Genomic DNA, 12,928 nt, shown 5'->3' with positions numbered 1-12,928 from the left:
TTAAAATTAGCAAACCATATAATACATGTCTAAAAATTAACATATCTTAGAATTTTGTTTATACAATAATATATTATCTAAAATGAATAAACATAAAAAATATTAGTAAAATAAATACAGCTTTGAAATACGGGTCAGAATTTAGCATAAATTAAATACAAAATAATTTTCAAATATGTTTTTTCATGAATATATTAATTTGTTTAATAACTAAATGTAATACAATAAGATAAATATATAATAAGAAGTGAAAAAACATATGGTTTTAAACAATTGATTAATTATAACATGTAAATTATAAAATTATTATATTTGAAATAGTTATATAAATATTTAAGTATATGATTTAAAAATATATACCACTAATGTTTAAAAATAATAATTTATGTATAGAAAAGTAAAAAAAAACACCTGCGCGGTTGCGCAGGTCAAAATCTAGTATATATTAAAAGTCAAATATTGAAATTGAAACTAAATTCTAGAAACTCGTTAACATAGTTTATAAATCTAAATAATATCATCTATGTATAGATACAATGTAATTATCAACCCAAATATTAGCAGTTTTGTATTTTCTAGTTTGTTCTGGTGAAAATTACAAGTTTTAGAATACATTTTTTTTTATCTGTGGTGAACAGTGATCATTTGTACTACATGTTTCATGTTCTGGAACCACATATAACACCGGTGTCAATTTAGTCCAATGGGTTGCCTAAAGCAGAGACATACTTTGAGCTCACTCAAAGAAAGGCTTTAAGTAAAAGGAAATAACAAAATATGTAATTACGAAGACTGTTAACTCATTGAAGAAAGATACAACCACTACACTACACTACCAATGATTTTGGTCAATTTGGCGCCCGTAAATTCTTATACGAATGTAGTGCCTAAAGCACAAGCTTTCTATGCTTTAAGCCAGGGTCGTCTCTGTATAGGACATGCATATAAAGAGGAACAACAACAAAAATGATATTAGCTCACATTCAAGGAAAAAAAGTGAGTGGGGGCGAATAAATTAATTAATTAATATATTTATATTTAATATTATTGTATAAATATTTTTATTTATATATTATATATATCTATATTTAAACAAATTTAAAGTTAATTTAATTTAATGCAACTAACTAGAATAATCTAACAATACTAAAAGGGAGATATACTCAAAGGAGAGGATGTCCACCTCAGATTAAAAAATCAGCCAATCAATAGGTGACATGTAAGCCACAAGAAAACGTTTTGATATTAGGCTTTCTCGAAGACATTTTGACATATTATAATGTTTTATTTCACGCCTTGGCCAAAACTTTCGGTAAACAGACCGACTAATCCTCTTCGTCTTTCCATTTACTTCGGAGTAATCCTGCAGTTTTGATCTCTTCATTACTCCTCTGTAACAGCGGCTTCCCACATTCAAGTCATAAGGCTTCATTATTGACTGCAACAATCGATGGCCATGCAACTGTTACGAAGCCTCAACCTCAACCTTATATAGACCTCTATTCAGAGACTCTTCTCACCTAATTCACCATAACCAAATATTCACAGCAGCATATGGCTACCATTGCCAGATTGCCAGAACGGAGAAATCAACCGGCATGGCTCTATTGCTCAATTCTTCAACAACGAATCTCCTGGCTAGGGAAAGGCGGAGCTCCGATTCCGGTTAATCTATATCTAGGAGACTAGGAAACGAAGGTGGCATGTAAGCCAGATACGGCTGTCAGAAACTGATGTCATAAAAGTGGTACGAAAACTGAAGAGAAAAATGGTGAGGATATTATTGAGAATGCGAGGCAGAGATTTGAGACAGATAGTGATGTGTGAGATGCCCTTTCGCCGGAACATTTCTGTGAAACAGCTGCTAATAGTGAGTAGAAAGAATGTTTTAATTTAACGTGAGTTGAAACAGATACATGGTTGTTGCAGACTTGCAGTGTTAAATTGTTAATGACTTTTCCACTTCTTTTGATTTTACAGATCCTGGCTTTGCGTATAGTTTCTCCTTCTTATACCTTCATCGGATACAGATCCATATCCCATCGGCTTTCTGGGATTTTCGAGGTTTTGTATAGTGTTTCATATTCCTGGGGTCATTCCCACATAAAAGACAATTGTCTCTCCGTTTGTAAGAAATTTAATCTAATCTCTTTTCAGCTTTTGAATTACACTGCTTCTCGAGGATGACAGTTTCTAATTAAATTGTGATGGTTCACAGGACAATAGTATCACAAGAAGTTACACTAGACTCGGATTATCAAGATCGACGAGTGGTTCTTGACTAAGCCTATAGTCTATTTACAATGCAAAGGAGAGAAGAAAACAGTGTTCCTGATCTGAAAATAACAAACGTGCTTTATATTTTCAGAGGCCATGAATCATGGTAGGTTCGTATTTCTCTTTCGGAATGTAGATCAATCGTGAGACAGCTGGTTTCTTGCTCATTTTTGTTCTGATTTTTATATAGCTAAAGGAAGAATTTTCGACATCTGTAAAGTTTTGTTTTTTTGTTTTTTTTTGGTCAATTGTAAGGTTTTGTTTTATCTTGACCCAGTGCAAAAAAGGCTGCATCTTTCCTTCGTTCTTATCTATTGTCCAATGTCCTTAGGATTGAGGTATTCTTACTGCATTTCTCCATTATAAAAGGCGACTAGATTATAATAGGTTGCCTTATTTTTAAGGTCATTATCATCACTGTCTTTGTGATATATCTGTTTTGGTTTTGCTATTTTCAGCCACTAACCCAACTTTAACAGAACAAAACGCTAGAGATGTGGAATCTATGAGGAAGACAGCTTTAGATATGATACATTTGATGAATGAAAATTTTGTCCTTCTGATTTCACAGCTGACACACACGTCTAAGAAAACAAATTCAATGCTGTTTTTCTCCGCCATGGAGCTCCCAAGTCAGAGGTGGTGAGTTTCCAGAACCAGTACATCTTGAGCAGCCTTTAGGATCATTTCATTGCAGTGAAATACTATCTCATCCGACTAAAACAAAACCCTTCCATGTGTTTCTCTGTTCCTTCTAGCTTTACAGTTGAATTATGTTCCCAAGGTGAATGTGATTAGGAACATCACTTGCCTATTTTGCATAGCTGAGCATACATCCCTAAAATTGTCAAAACTCTCTTTCAATTTTCAGCATCGGATGCAGAAGGTAAATCAGTTTTCTTGGACAGTTTATTTTGTTTTTTTTGTTTCCACGCTGATGACTCTCCCGCTTATTTAAGGAATGATAAGTTGGCTGTTTGTTGGATAGAATATGGTATCCTCTTTGATCTAATGTGCTCGAGTTGATATGGTTTACTAGGTAAATGACCGAGAATGATCCACTTGGGATTATCCAAGAAAATCAAGAACGTGGTGCCAAAAAATGTGTTTGAGAAAGCAGAAGAGGCGAGGGATCATCGGTTGGTGGATGGATCTTGGTTAATGATGCTTTCACTTCATATAAGCCACACCATTGACTTGAGCATCCTGGCATGGAATCTTTGGCAGATGAAGAATGACACTCAAATTCAAACATAGAGAGGTAATACCAGATTGACTATTAGCGAAATGAATTTGTTGTATATCGTATCTTCTAATGACGATGTTGAACAAGAAAAACACCATAGTATAAATATCTATTTATCTTATGTTGGTTAGTCTACCATCACAACATAGTTAGCTCATCAATATTTTCGAAATTCATTCATTAATTTTTCTCTAACTGTTATAGGAGGTAAATGAAATACTGTCCCCAGAAGCAGCGGAAGCTGCATATCGCAATGACAGGTGGACAAATCATATCCAAAGGTTTGCCAAAAATGGTTGCTCAAACGCTAGCCCTTTGTTCAGCTCTTTGCTCAGTTGGCGAGTGGGTTGATTGCCTCATCTGCATGCGAGGTGTGGGCTGGCAACATTGAGCAAAACAGAGAATATGAAGCGTATTACATGATCAATTGAAGGCGCTTCCTGTTTCCGTGTTCTACAGCTTCTTAGCTCACTAACTTCCGCTATTGATGATAGCAATACTGGAACCGAAGAGGAAACAGAACACGAAGAACAAACATTGTGAAAAAACTAAATGGTATTAGAGTTCCTCAAGAACATAGCCAGTGTATCAGTATGACTGAGTTGCAGCTACAACAACCAATCCAATGTAAACCCCGGTGATCATGCCCTTGGGGTCTCTTCTTTGCCCCCTCTTTTTCAGGAACTCTGAGGTTCCTATTGAGATTTTCTTTGTCCAAGTGAGAAAATTCCAACTCCATCAATATTACAGCAGAATCATGCAAGTGTGATTGGCGGAGAAGTTACGTATGCGATCCCCATAAAATATGAAAGGACGTCTGAATGTGCAGCTTTGAGTTGAGGAATGTACTGATGCTGGTGCTCTTACAAGAGAATGAAAAAATCAGTTATTGTCAAATAATTATAGTTGACGTACGTAAACAGTTACGGTTAAATTATTCTAAATAAAAATAATTTAAATATATATTTTTCACCGAGTACTTCAATTTTATGGTGTCATATTATTAGGCTAAGACATCAATTTATCATTTAACTATTTTATATTTGATGAACATATAACTGTTTTTGGAATTACAGATTAATGAATAATTTCATCATATTGTTCCTTCTTTATATCGGAACTACAAAAAAATTGATTAATAAAGTTTGATGTGCGTACAACTATTAGATTACACTGAATCATAGAGGTTTTCCAAAAAATTAAAGTAGTATTTTATTAAGTATAATATGATCGAGAATTGGCTAAAATAGCTCTTTCATGCCAAATACTAATTTTGTTATATACTCCATGTTACATATAGAGTGTTATTTTAAGTTTTTTTTTTTGGTATAAAAAAATTGCCCTCCTACAATTCCAATAATAATTTTGAACATTAATCTATTTTTCATCGTTTTGAATAACTAATAGATTTTGATTAAATTATTTTTATTAAATTAATTACACATTAAATAAAAATATATTTGAGTATTATACAATTAAACCGAAATAAGTATAATTTATTAATGTCAAATGGTTATGTAATGGAAAAATGTCACTCTATTTCATTTTAATTGTTGTTTTAGACTTGAACACACAGATTAAGAAAACATTTAATTTTACATATATTTAAAATAAAAACATCACTACCAATACATTTAATCACATTTCAACCAATGAAAAACAAGATTGAAATATAAAATCAATAAATTTTGTATTAAATTATAAAACGATACTTATTTTAAAAGAAAAAATTAACTTCACAACGATAATTAAACTTAAACGCTTTGAGTAAAATTTATTTATATTTTGTAGTGAAACATTAAATAGCTCTTTGTCGGTGACGAAATAAAACATATGGCAAAGGATACTTGTGTTTCTTGGAAATATAAGTTTTGTATGCGTTTGGAAATATTGAGTTCTTTGTTTTAGTGGAGCTAGGGTTGTTTTAGAGCAGCTCTAACCATGACTGATAACACCAAATTCTATACAACATAAAACAACACCAAAACTAATATTTATATTATTAATATTTCAATTTTATGTGATTTATATTTTATGTTTATTTATAAAAAATGGTTATTTATGTTATCACTCTTTATGTATTTTATTTGTGTTTCTTTTAGTTAGTTTATATATTTATTTATTTTGTCAAATATTAATTAAAACTAAAATATTTAATATTAAAACTGAAAATTATATAATAAAGGTTTAATAATGTAAAAATTAAAACAAAATAATATGATACATTTATTTGACTATAAGTTAAAATATCAATAACACTAATCTACATATAATTAAATAAAAATAATAAAATATTATTTTAGTATTTTGTGTGATAAATAGTACTACATTAAGTTTCGTATAATACTATTCACAAAACACCAAATCTGATGAGATAATATCATATTTTGTGTAAATTTATCTCTAATAGAATATTAGATATTTGGTAAGATTATATCATATTTGATATTTCATTGGAGTGAAATTATACTGAATTTAATATTTTGGTGTTTCATTGAAATTGACCTTACAAGAGACATAGTACAAAATTGTTAGTCGATAAATTGAGATAGTTTGCAGATTCACTTATTTATAGATTTTATTTCTACCATGTTGTAAGGGTTGACGATATTTTAGTATGATGCTCACTCAACTCTTACATGTAGAGTTAGTATGAACTATTTAGATGCATTGTATTTATAAAAATGATTTTCACATATATAAATACATCTTATTTATAGTAAAATATACGTTAGACATAGTTTTGTATATTTCTACATCAACAAATTTTATTTAAAAATATATGTAACAATAAAATTCAAACAGTTTTTTTTTTCTGTTTTTCTAATATTACGGATACTGCACTATTTCTATAAAAACATGGTTACAAACTAAAACTTTTCTCAGATTTTTTTCAGAAATATTCAGACAATACTATGGAAGATTTTATTAACTTGAACAAACAATTAAAAATAGTACAAAAGATAAAACTCGAAGAAAATAAAATAAAGGAGATAGCTCAATCACAAGAAGTCGTTTATTAACTTGCCAACTTAATCCAGTCCTAACCAAGAACATTTTTTCCCATTAAAGAGAAGTATTATAAAAATTTATACCGAGACAACATCGTCAAGCTATAGCATGTCAGAACATCAAACCAAAACAAAATCAGCAACGTAATATAAATTATAATAAAATAGAATTTATCAGTTCAAATATTTAGAAGAAAATAACTCTAAACTATATATTGTCATATGTTTTATTGTCTTGGACATGTAATTTTTTGTTGCAAAATATGAAAGAAAATAAAAATTATAATATATAATCCGCGCGAAGCGCGGAAAAAAAACCTAGTTGTTTTGAAAAGGACTATAAGATGAATTCACAAACAAACAAAAAAATTATTGGGGATAAGGATGAATATGTTTAGATATACTTGGGAGATATTAACGGGAAGATCTTTGTAGTTATCTAACCGAAGTGTCGGTGTAGAGTTTGATATATATGTACGTGAAACACAAGTGAATAACAACAACTTTTGCATATCTTTACCTAGATTTACATTGTATCAGAGCAGAGATCTGAATAATCGAATTGTTCATAACGTCTTGAGCAAGGTGTCGATTAACAATGGCAGATGGGGACGAGTCAAAGCAATTGATAGTAAAACAAGGTGAGGTGATGAAGGTTTCACCATACTCGCTGTTCAGTTCAGACAATCCTGGTGCGCTCATCACGTCCGTTCAACTTAAGGGAGACAATTACAATGAATGGGCCATGGAGATGATGAATGCACTGAGGGCAAAGAAGAAGAATGGGTTCATAGATGGGACTCTACCAAAACCAGCTGAAGACAGTCCTGATCTGGAGTCATGGTTAAGTGTAAACTCGTTGATAGTCGGTTGGATTAGATCATCCATAGAACCGAGAGTGAGGTCAACGGTGACTTTCATAACCGAGGCTCATAAGTTGTGGGAGAATTTGAAGAAGAGGTTTGAAGTGGGAAACAAAGTCCGTATTCATCAGTTGATGGAGCAACTGACTTCTTGCAGACAGAACGGGCAGCCGGTGATTGATTACTATGGTCGCTTGGCAGTGATGTGGGAGGAGTTACAAACTTATAAACCACCTCCTGCGTGTAGTTGTTCTGCAGCTGCGATCTACGAGAAGGAGAGAGAAGATGAACGTGTGCATCAGTTCATCATGGGGTTGGATGAGTCGAGATTTGGGAATGTGGTCACAGCCATAATTGAGTCTGACGAGTTACCTGACCTAGGAAGAGTGTATGCCAAGGTAATCAGAGAAGAAGCTCGACTAAGTTCAGCAAAATCCAGAGAGATAGTAGCACAAGAAGCTGTTGGTTTTGCCGCTCGAAGAGAATTGGTGAGTGAAAGAGAAACGAAAGAAGGACGAGATGCAGGTGGGAGAATCGACAGCAATGGCTCTGGTTTTGGGAACAGAGCTAGAGATAGAGTGTGTCCTAACTGCGGGAAGACTGGACATGACAAAAGTAATTGTTGGCAGATCATTGGCTATCCAGAGTGGATGCAATAGAGACGTGGAAGAGGTTCAGGCAGAGGCCGCGGTGGATCTAACGGAAGAGGTGGAGGCCGTGGAACTGCGCATACAGCACAAGCTACGAGTTCGTATGGTGGCGGTGCTGCTGATCTCACACCGGAATAATGGAAGGCTATTACTCAAATCTTGAATGATGGGAGCAGGTCTTCGCAATCAGAGAAACTGTCTGGTAAGATACTTGGAGATGTGATCATTGACTCCGGTGCCTCACATCATATGACTGGTGATGTGAGAGAACTTGTGAATGTGAGGAACACTCCACCGTGTGTAGTGGGGTTCGCAGATGGAGGAACTTCGACCTCTATACAGATGGGAGATATGATACTCACAGAGAGTATTTCACTCAAAGACGTGCTCTTTGTGCCTAATCTTGACTGCACTTTGATATCTGTATCGAAATTGTTAAAGCACAGTAATTGCTTTGCGTTATTCACCGATACGATTTGTGTTTTGCAGGACCGTTCTTCGAAGACTCTGATTGGAGCCGGTGAGGAACGTGGTGGGGTGTACTACTTTAAGGATGTAAGGGGCGCGCAAGCAAACAGAGCAGATGGCAGTGGTGATCGGCTGTTGTGGCATAAACGTCTCGGACATCCAGCTTTTGGTGTTTTTGATTCTTTACATGAGCTTTCTGGTGTTATGAATAAGGCTAGCTCTAGTCCTTGTGACGTGTGTTTTAGAGCTAAGCAAACAAGAGATGTTTTCAATCTTAGTATTAATAAAACAGAGAAGTGTTTTGAGCTTATACATGTAGATGTTTGGGGTCCTTACCGTGTGCCTGTATCCTGTGGAGCGGTGTACTTTCTAACGGTAGTGGATGACTTTTCTAGAGCCGTTTGGACCTATCTTCTGCTAGCTAAATCAGAAGTGAAGAAAGTTATTGAACGGTTTTGTGCCTATGCAGAAACACAGTTTGATAAAAAGGTTCAGAAAGTACGTAGCGATAACGGTTCTGAGTTTATGTGTATGAGTGGGTTCTTTCAGGACAAGGGGATTGTGCTTCAGACCTCATGTGTAGACACTCCGCAACAGAACGGTCGTGTGGAAAGAAAACATAGGCATATCTTGAATGTAGCAAGAGCCTTGTTATTCCAGTCGAAGATGCCAGTGAAGTTTTGGGGGGAGGCCATCTCGACAGCCACTCATGTGATCAATATGACGCCGTCGCAGGTACTGAAAGGAAGTTCTCCTTATGAGATACTGTTCGGAGCTAAGCCGTCGTATGGGTCACTGAGAGTGTTCGGCTCATTATGTTATGTTCATAGAAGAGATCGGGACAAGGACAAGCTGGGAGAGAGGAGCAGACGATGTGTGTTTGTTGGATATCCATTTGGAAAGAAAGCCTGGAGGGTTTATGATTTGGATACAAATGAGTTTATAGTATCAAGGGACGTAAGCTTTTGTGAGGATGTGTTTCCTTATGTTGAAAAGCACACCGATACTGTGCAATTGAGAGAGTTGACAGGAACACCTGATGATGATTGGGTGGTAGATGTCGTTGCAGAAGATGATAGGGGTGGGTCGCAAGTAAATGATGCGACAACTGAAGATAGAGTGACAAACACGGTACCTGTCGTGGGAGTTACGGAAACAGAGAAGGAGTCTGAGATGGTTGGAAGTGATAAAGAAGGACAGTGTGAGGAAGGAAGAGTCGAGGAGAAGAGTAGTGAGAGTGGAGTGATTGTAGAAACAGAGGAGGTAACAGAGATGGGAAGAGGTTGCAGAGAAAAGGTACCCTCAGTAAAGCTACGGGACTACATCAGTTACAATGCTCAGTGTTGGGGTCAAAATCGGTCACGACGGAATCAATGTCTGAAAGTTCGTAAAAATCAGCATAACCGTTTTTACGAAAAGTAATCTTCATAAAGATATCTTTACGAACAGCCTTGCAGTAAAATATCGTCCAAATCTCAATCGAACCACTAAATACCGATTGTCCGAAGGCAACGGACATGTATCCAAATCGGCCGCGGACAAGCTCGAGTATGGAAATCAGACCGCGGACAAGCTAAGCTCGATCGATACGCGGCAACCAAGCATGCACACAGCTCGGTCGCTACGTAGCGACCGAGCTCGAGCCAAGCTCGGTCGCTACGTAGCGACCGAGCATCCGTCTCGCTCGGTCGCTACGTAGCGACCGAGCCCGAGCCAAGCTTGGTCGCTACGTAGCGACCGAGCGATCGTCCCGCTCGGTCGCTACGTAGCGACCGAGCGATCGTCCCGCTCGGTCGCTACGTAGCGACCGAGCTCGAGCCAAAGCTCGGTCGCTACGTAGCGACCGAGCGGGACGATCGCTCGGTCGCTACGTAGCGACCGAGCTCGAGCCAAAGCTCGGTCGCTACGTAGCGACCGAGCGATCGTCCCGCTCGGTCGCTACGTAGCGACCGAGCTCGAGCCAAAGCTCGGTCGCTACGTAGCGACCGAGCGATCGTCCCGCTCGGTCGCTACGTAGCGACCGAGCTCGAGCCAAAGCTCGGTCGCTACGTAGCGACCGAGCGCTCGTCCCGCTCGGTCGCTACGAAGCGACCGGGCTCGAGCCAAAGTTCGGTCGCTACGTAGCGACCGAGCTCGAGCCAAAGCTCGGTCGCTACGTAGCGACCGAGCGATCGTCCCGCTCGGTCGCTACGTAGCGACCGAGCTCAGCCAAGCTCGGTCGCTACGTAGCGACCGAGCGCTCGTCCCGCTCGGTCGCTACGAAGCGACCGGGCTCGAGCCAAAGTTCGGTCGCTGTGTAGCGATTGAACCTTTCCGAACGTCAATACGACACCAGTTCTTGCATTCTCGTCAAAACCTTCGAATGCTATCTCCCGAAGACCGTAGCAAGCTCAGTCCATGTTTCCCGCCATTCTAATTCATCGATCAAACTTCGCGGATTAGAAACCGCGGAAAACTCGTAGTAAACGTGTCGAGTCGGAAGACGGCCCAAAGGGACCTAAAACACGACTCGAGGCCCATCCTACGATTTTCCTAATCAAAAGCCCGTAAACCACAGCCTGGTTTACGCTTGGTCTACAAGGAAGGATAAATGTCAAGTTTCCGCGGATAAATACGGAAGTTTTGAAGATAATTGTGAAGATCGGGAAAAATGGAATATCTCCATTTTTATGCTATGACGGCTTAAGGGCAGAAGAGTAAAAGCGTAAACCGACCTTGGAGCTAGTATATAAGGAGTCCTAGGCGAGGAGCAAGGGGGAGAACTTTTTAGATTCGGAATTCTCTGCACTTAGAAACTTTAGGCTTATTCTCGACAAGTTCGGTTTCTATGACTGGCACTCAATTACTAGACGAACTCGCCCAGGCAGTTCGATCTCTTGTCCAGCTCTATCAATTGAACTACGTTCGGCTTGATCCTCGAAAGGGGTACGTAGGCAGCCTTTAACAAGGTTCAGTCCGAAATCAATCTAAGCCTTTTAGATATCTTTTTCGTCCTTTGTTATCGAGCTGCGACTCAACTAGGATTAGGGTTTTATTTTGCTAGAACTAGGTAACTCGCTGACGGCCCCTGCGGACAAAGCCCTTGTATTCTCTTGTAATGATCGCAACGCTCTTACGCGGACTCGAAATAAGATCTACTGTTTTCTCTAAACTCGTTTGTTATCTTTTCATGATTTCCGCATATATTCGATCACTTGTCGTTGGCTCTCGCAGAGATCCGGGACCTCTGGGAAATTAGGGTTTTCCTAGTTTCCTTATTTAAACGGAAATCGACAGTGCGAATTTCGGTTCCCACAGTTTGGCGCTAGAAGGAGGGGGGGTTACGGATTACTCTTACTCATGGCCACAAAACGCTTGATCGAAACGATGTTTGGATATATGAAAGACAAACTCGCAGCACTGACTGCTCCTATGGCCAACGCTTACGCAAACGCCGTAGTTTTCAACAAAATCGAAAACTTAGTCGCGACCTTCCGCCACAGGAAGAGCACTAAAACAAGCTCGCGATTCCTCCCTGTAAACAAGAAGGGAAACGATAAATCTTATCAAAACCCCGTAAACAAATCTCGATGCATAAGGGTTTTACCAAAACACGTTTTCCGAAAACATTTCGGAAGGAAAAACTTGTTCTCCCAAAAAAAACCGCTGAAAAACCCCTACGTTAATCGCGGAAAAAGGAAACACAACAAAACGATTACACAGCTCGGTCGCTACGTAGCGACCGAGCACGCACACTGCTCGGTCGCTACGTAGCGACCGAGCACGCACACGCTCTGCTCGGTCGCTACGTAGCGACCGAGCACTCACACGGCTCGGTCGCTACGTAGCGACCGAGCATGCACGCTGCTCGGTCGCTACGTAGCGACCGAGCACACACGCTGCTCGGTCGCTACGTAGCGACCGAGCACGCACACTGCTCGGTCGCTACGTAGCGACCGAGCACGCACACTGCTCGGTCGCTACGTAGTGACCGAGCTCAAGCCAACTCTCCACTCGCTACATAGCGACCTGTAAGGCCTCAGAAAGGTCCTCCTTTGGGTTCTCTTTTGAATCCTCGTCGAAACGCTTTTCGTTTCGTCTCAATCGGAGTTTCCGTTGAGATTTTACGACGAACACAAGTGGGAATCTTCTCGGCTTGCTTCCACTCGCTACGTAGCGACCTGTCAGACTGTCAGTCGCTACGTAGCGACCTGTAAGGCCTCAGAAAGGTCCTTCTTTGGGTTCTCTTTTGAATCCTCGTCGAAACGCTTTTCGTTTCGTCTCAATCGGAGTTTCCGTTGAGATTTTACGACGAACACAAGTGGGATTCTTCTCGGCTTGCTTCCACTCGCTACGTAGCGACCTGTCAGACTGTCAGTCGCTACGTAGCGACCTGTAAGGCCTCAGAAAGGTCCTTCTTTGGGTTCTCTTTTG

Source organism: Brassica napus, chromosome A4 (genome assembly GCF_020379485.1).
Source record: "Brassica napus cultivar Da-Ae chromosome A4, Da-Ae, whole genome shotgun sequence".
NCBI lineage: Eukaryota > Viridiplantae > Streptophyta > Magnoliopsida > Brassicales > Brassicaceae > Brassica > Brassica napus.
Note: the sequence above shows the minus strand (reverse complement) of the source record.